General features: G+C 33.9%; 1 protein-coding gene across 7 annotated transcripts in view; it reads right to left on the bottom strand.

Moving 5' to 3' along the window:
• The window catches only part of LOC115216354, a 396,571-nt gene that overhangs the window by 179,352 nt on the left and 209,719 nt on the right, over positions 1–7,500 (bottom strand). Inside the window, exon 1 of one of the 7 annotated variants that reach the window (XM_029785603.2) lies at positions 5,432–6,154. The exons of 5 other annotated variants lie outside the window; for them this stretch is intronic. The gene's annotated coding sequence lies outside the window, so the exon portion shown is untranslated. Of the gene's footprint in view, positions 1–5,431; positions 6,155–7,500 lie in introns of those variants that run through there. One more of the 7 variants, XM_036506610.1, reaches the window with a different exon arrangement.

Raw genomic sequence — 7,500 nt, 5'->3', positions numbered from 1 at the left:
AAAAATGTTTTGAAAGAATAAGATGAAAATAGAAGTTTCCTTTTAACAATAGAGAAGGGGTGATAGCAGGTGAGAAAATAAATCTGAAAATAAACACGTGAAATGCATCAACCATTGTCATTATTGTAAGTGGTATAATAAAAGCAGCAAGCTGGCAGAATTGTTAGCATGTTGGACGAAAATGCTTAGTGGCATTTTTTTTTCCAGCTTTACATTCTGAGTTCAAATTCCACCAGGGTCGATTTTTACCTTTCATGTATTTTCAGGATTGATAAAATAAGTATGCGTTGTGCAATGGTGTCAATGTCATCAACTAGGTCTCTCCCACAAAATTTCAGGCCTGGGTCCAGTAGTAGAAAGAATTATTAAGGGTAGAATAGAACAGCGGAGGAAAGAATTGGTGCAGTGACAGACAAAATGTATTATGTTATTTGGGGCAATTACATCCCATTATGTTCTGAGTCCAAATCTCTTCAGAGTTGAATTCAACCTTTAATCATTCAAAGGCTGAGAGGATCAGTTAAACGGATTACACCTCTATCCATAATTTATGGCATTGAGCCTATGTTGGAAATCATTATTAATCCAGATGGAGAAATGGTAGTAACAGTTTAGTAACACAGACAAGTTACCTATTCATATTTAGTTCAACCCTTTACATTCTGAGGTCAAATCCCACTGAAGATGATTTTGCAGTTACCTTCACTGCACCAAGATTGATAAAATAAGTACCACATGCAGTGCTGGATTAATCATTAAGCAAAATAAGCACATGTTTAGGCATCAAGGGAAGTGGGGGTGGGGGCACTACAGAAATGGTAGATGGTTTACGGCACAAAAGAAATCACTTTAAACTTTCTAAAATAATATTCAGGATGCCTTTGTCTCTACTAAGTATAGATGCAGATGTGTTACTGAAGATTAGTTTTGAGAATCAGATCAAAGACTTTGCAATTCAAAAAAGAAGGAGGAAACTTTTCAAATATAAATAAAGTGAAAGTATACAAAAATAAATTTTCCCCTCTTACTGTTTTGTTTCGTCTTCAAAAATAAAAAATTATTTTATGGTTTGTTATTGTTTATATTTTGAATTACATAATCTTTTTTGGGGGCACCAAAATCTTTTAAGTGCTTAGGGCTTTGATGAGTCTTAATTTGGCCCTTACTACAGGGCTGTCTTAGTAGCATGATATGCCCTCAGGTAAATCAATGCACTGAGCCCTATGGTTAGTCCACATTACTCCATAAGGAGCATAGGGCCAGTTTCCTGGTTACTCTGGCATATATTTGATTCCCTGGATGGGATGCCAGTCTGTCGCAGGATTACTCATTCACAGGAATCGAAACCACAATCTTAGGATCATGAATCCAACACCCTAACCACTAAGCCAGAGGCCCTATACTATTTATTTCTTGACAGCAAACCACAAACATACATAGATCAAAAGTGGGCCCCTGGAATGTAGGGTAACTGCGCAATGTACCCATACGTTAAGATAGCACAGACCACACGTGTCCACATTGACTAAGTCAACTGGTTCTCTTCTATAAACTCTTAATCATGTACCAATATTAAAATTAATCATCATAATTATAATAATAATAATAATAATAATAATAAAAATAACAATAATAATAATCTTTTCTAGTTAAGGCACAAGGCCTGAAATTTAGGGGGAAGAGACAATGCAATTACATCGACCCAGTACATGACTGGTACTTAATTTACCAAACCCAAAAGGATGAAAGGCAAAGTCGACCCCGGCGGAATTTGACCTCTGAATGTGAAGACAGACAAAATGTTGCTAAGTATTTTGTCCGGCACAGCAACAATTCTGCCAGCTCACCACCTTTGTTGTTGTTGTTGTTGTTGTTGTGGTGGTGGTGGTGGTGGTAGTAGTCGTGGTGGTAGTGGTAGTAGTAGTAGTAGTGGTGGTGGTAGTAGTAGTAGTAGTAGTAGTAGTAGTAGTAGTAGTAGTAGTAGTAGTAGTAGTCATTGTCATAGTAGTGAGGACTGAGTTTTTCGTATTCACGCTACACTCATGGATGAGAAAAACATTGTAAGAATTCCGACAAAACTTCCTTTGAATAGCAAAATAGCAAACAAGGTGAAGGCGGTGAACTGGCAGAATTGTTACCATCCCAAGAAAATGCTTGGCAGCATTTTGTCCACATTTACATTCTGAGTTCAAATCCCACCAAGACCAACTTTGCCTTTCATCCTTTTGAGGTCGATAAAGTAAGTACCAGTCAAAGACTAAAGATCAATGTTATTGACTACCCCAAGCCCCAGAACTTCAGGCTTAGAACTTAAAGTAGAAAGATTATTATTATTATTATTATTATTATTATTATTATTATTGTTATTAATATTATTTATTACCATCATCATTATTATTATTATTACCATCATCATTATTATTATCTGTCTTTATATTCTGAGTTCAAACTTTGCTTTTCATCCATTCAGGGTTGATGAAATAAGTACCAGTTACACACTGGGGGAGGAGGTGTCGATCAAAATGACTTATCCGCACAAAATTTCAAGCTTTGTGCCTACAGTAGAAAGATCATCATCATTGTCGTCATCATCCTCATCGTGCTGAAGTGTGAGTTTTTGGTATTCATGCTACTCCCCTGGATGACAAACAGTGTAAGAATTCCAACAAAATTTCCTTTCAATAACAATTAAAGTGTAGAAAGTTATAGAAAAATAAAATTAATTTCAATCAGACATTCATAAGAAAGGCTGTTTTTCTATTTGTTGCCTATCAGAATATTTAGAAGATATTATATCATATTTGATGGCACACTGTCATCCTAAAAAATATCTATAAAAAAAAACACCCTGGGTCGTTACATAAAACATTACTTTAGATATTACATAATTTAATGCTACAAAAACTTTTTTATCCTGAGTATGCACAGTGCTGCTGAAATTGGGTGTGTGTCTTTTTATGTCATCAAATATGGTAAAGAAGAATAAAAATTCTTTAACCAATTGAAAGTACTAGGAATTGAAATGCCTAAATAAAAGGAGAAAGAAGATTGGTAATAAAATGAGAGAGAAGGGGTAGAAAGAGAGAGTGTGAGAGAGAGAAAGTTTTAAACAACTGATAAAGCTCACTTTACTTCGAGAAAATGAAAACCAAAGTCCAAAAAACCTAGCACTGGCCCACCTGCATCTGCAAAAGAAGGACCCTGTCTAAAATGTCAGCCACCTCCTGCCCACCGTCTCTCTACAGCATAAACATGTGTTAATTTATAATAAAAACGACTTTCAAAGATCATACGTATAGCTGTCAGAAAGACTCGTTTTATATCTGTGCCAAAGTTCAGGTGAGTATGGTGCGCACATGACTGCATGTGCATACAGGTATGAAGGCTCGTGCTATGTAAAAGACTGTACATTTTAGAAGTGGCTTAGTTCGAGACAATACAAGCTAGAGACAATGTCATTCTAAAAATGAAATATATACATATATATAAAAATATATAGGCAATATGCATAGATACATATTTTTAGTAGTTCGTAAAAATTATAGAATCTTGTTCAGCTTCTATGACGTTCAAGAAAATAAGATCTTTTAAAGGGAGTTTTTCCGAAGTTATAGGAGACTAGTGACTATAAATGTGTGAGTACTGGTGTCCTGAAACATGTTAATCAGGCCAATCAAATTTGTCAATATGACCTCTGGGGTAACAACACGCCTCATCGAAAATATCTCTCTGATAAAAAGGAAAAAAAAATATCTTTCTTTCTCTCTCTCTCTCCCTTTCACTCCACGCGCACACACACACACACAAGCAGAAGTAAATTCTGAAGTAAACTTTAGAATTTGCCGCCATCACCAAATGTTCTCCCCGCCCACACACCATCAACTATAGGGAGTGGGGGAGCAGAGAGAAGAAATAATAGCCAAAGGAACAATGAAGTACCACTACTACATTTGGTTTTTTAAACTACCTATACAGGTTTCTAAGTTTTTAATAACAGAATGGGAACGCAGACGGAATATTGAAATAAAAATACATTTTTAAAAAAACCCCTTGGCATAGAAGATATTTGTAATAAAATAATTAACTTCTAAGCTTCAATCAATTTTGAAAATAATCAAGAATTTGGGGAGTTTTGGCAAAATAACTAACTTTTATATTAATCAGTCTATTCATACAGGGCTTTGGAGGTTTTTGAGTTTTTTTTTTTTTTACAAAAGTTGTTACATAAAATTAAAATGGAAGATTTTAATGCAAACGTTCTAAAACTTTTTTTTTTTTTTGGTTCGTAAGAACTAGGTGGGCTGATATCAAAAGTCTTAGGAACAACATTTGAATTCAACTAGATTCTGGATTTTGGGGTTTGTTTGTTTTTTGTTTGTTTGTTTCTTGCATTTGAACGATTTACAGGTGAGTTTTAAACTAAAAGACTGAAAAACTTGAAAAATCTAAAGAAACTGAAGAACTTAACCTGTTGGCACCACCAAGATTCCGAACCTAACAATGGAGCACAAAAAATTTCCAAAGTATTAAATCAAAAGAAACAGAAAAACAATGATGATGATGATGATGATGATGATGATGATGGCAATGACTTTTTACAAATGGAAATATTTTCTATTATTTTCAAAGATATTTTTCCTTTTAGGCTTAGTCTTAAACAAATAAATAAGACCCCCCCCCCCCCGAATGTTCTTACTTGGAATTATTTTTTAAAAGAATGAAAAGAAACTCTGGAACAAGACACACACACACACATTCACAGAATATAAAAGTACTATAAAGAAATTCATGAAATTAAAAATATATTTGGAATATTTGGTAGAAGTAGGGTACCATTCTGAGTAGTAATATCATTAATAATAATATATATGTGAAAAAGTTTTGGAATATATGTAAAAAGGTTTTTGAAAATTACAGTAGTAAAAAGGAAGAAATTAACTTCCAAAATAGATAAATTTTTAAAAAAATTAATTAAGATCTTTTAAAAACTTTCAATAAAATTTCCTCATGTAAAAGTTACCAACACATTATATTTAACGTATTTCAATGTATACATGGGAAAATGTAAGTGGCGTATACATGCATGTGTATATTTCTGCATGTAATTATGTATATAGGTATGTGTATGTGTGTGTACATGTAAAACTGTAATGGGAGGAAGGTGAAAAAACAATCTTATGATTATCAGTTTTAACAAAGATTTATCGTTATCGAAACAAAAATGAAAACACCCACAAAAAAATAAGCAATCGACCGAAAACTTGGCGTAAAAAATACCACCTTTTCTACAGGTAAGTATCATACACACATTAAAAAAAAAGGGGAAAAAAAGAACCAAAAGAGAAAGAAATACTTGAATATGTGAAAGTAAATCAAAAGGCAATAATTGACGTAGAATTAAAAGAAAGAAGAATTATAAAATCAGACCCACCATGATGTAAAGTTCGAGGTATCCATATAAGCAGAGAAAATAAAGAAGTGAGCTCTTCTCAACAAATGCTATATTCCTTGTTTATAGTCACCACTATCACCACCACCACCACCACACCACCACCACTGACAACACCATCATTACTACCACTACTACTGCAGTCACTGTCACTGCTGCTAGTTCAGTTACAACTACTACAACCACTGCTGCTGCTGTGATTACTACTACAACTACTACTACTACTACTTCTACAACTACTGTTACAATCATTAACTACTTCTGAAACTTTTTTTTTCTTTTTCTTTTTTATCAGCCACAGCTGCCCAAGTAAAAATATTTTGATGAAGCTTCTAACATGGCTTAGTGAGGACACACCTGAGCAGGTAAATTATTACCCTCTTGCGGGAGAAGACAGGATAACTAGCTAGCAAAGCTTAGCTTAGATGGGAGTGAGTCCGAGGCCTTTTATACACTCACCTGTATACATCTTGAGATGTCTGGTGTAGAAAACAGAGGGAGGCCATCTTAAAAGTCTTTAGCATACCTTTACCATGCTCCTTGAGTCACCAGAACTTTCTCACTTCCTGTTTGTTCTCAGGGTAAAATGTCTGCTGCACTCCTATTTATCTTACCTTTTGTTTTCGCATTTATCACCTGCCACTAAGATATAAGTGTTAGGGCACACAAACACACACACACACATACACACAAACAAACAAGCAAACTAATTTTTTTTTTGTTTAAATATTTATTTTTAATTTATTTTATATATTGTTCCATACCAATTTCTCTATGTTCCCTATCAACAGGGCTAATTTCTGCAAATTTTGGTCACATATTCACACACACACACACACTTGTATGATATATGGAGATAGATAGACAGACAGACAGATAGACAGATAGATAGATAGATAGATAGATAGATAGATAGATAGATAGATAGATAGATAGATAGATAGATAGATAGATAGATAGATAGATAGACAGACAGACAGAGAGATAGATAGACAGATAGATATACACACATGTATACATATATAAATATATATATATATATACACACACACACATATTTGTATACATTTAGACACATACACACATATATCTGTATATATACGTGTGTGTGTATGTGTGTAAGGATGTATGTATGTACAGACATATGCTTACATATATATTGAGTGTATATACATACACAGACATATACATAGTATATTGTACGAGGTTGTGTGTATATGTGCACACAGACAAATGTGTGCATGCATGTGAATCTCTCCCTCGTTACTCTGAGTATTTCGCATCTGTACACTCATTCAACTTTCAGGTGATCAAGAAATCAATAAATATACAAAAGACTTGGCAGAAATTCCTCACCTTCAAACAAATAAATATACTCTACTACATTTATGTTCTTTCCTATTAGGACAGCCAAACATGCATACATATAGAAAGAGGTGCCAAAGAGTTCCTGGCTTTAAGGCCCAACCTTCTGGGTTCTTGTACAGGGTTTAGAAAAACTGAAGGACTGCTACTATATGTGTGAATCTGAGAGGGGAATATGTTGGATAAAATCATAATTAACTGATCCTCCAGTATTTTCTTTTACCCAAAGCTAGGCACTTTTCAACACTCCTTCGTGGACTGTTGGAAACTTTTTTTTCCTCATTCTTCCTTTTGCTTTAAACTTTCCTAGGTCTCCTGTTTCCACTGAAGAGCTTTGCTCGAAGTGTAAAACAACCACTCTTACTTTCCTTCTCTGAGTATCTTATTAATACTTTACACGTACCAAGTTTTCGTGTTGTTTTTTCTTGTCTTTTTTCTCCATTTTTTTTTATCAATTTCATATATATATAAATATATATAGCTATATTTAAATATATATATATATATATAACAAATGAAAGACAGAAGATGGAATATACGAGAATATATTATTAATCATAACAATTGTTTCAACACATCTAGGCATTGACTCCTCTTGTGGGACGCACAAAAACTGGTTCAGGAGTATCCAGTGGTGCAGACGTATCTCATCGGGTGATAAATAAATAAAAATTCTCGTTAAATGA

The sequence above is a fragment of the Octopus sinensis genome, linkage group LG10 (genome assembly GCF_006345805.1).
Source record: "Octopus sinensis linkage group LG10, ASM634580v1, whole genome shotgun sequence".
Classification (NCBI taxonomy): domain Eukaryota; kingdom Metazoa; phylum Mollusca; class Cephalopoda; order Octopoda; family Octopodidae; genus Octopus; species Octopus sinensis.
Note: the sequence above shows the minus strand (reverse complement) of the source record. Positions and strands in the feature narration are given on the sequence as shown.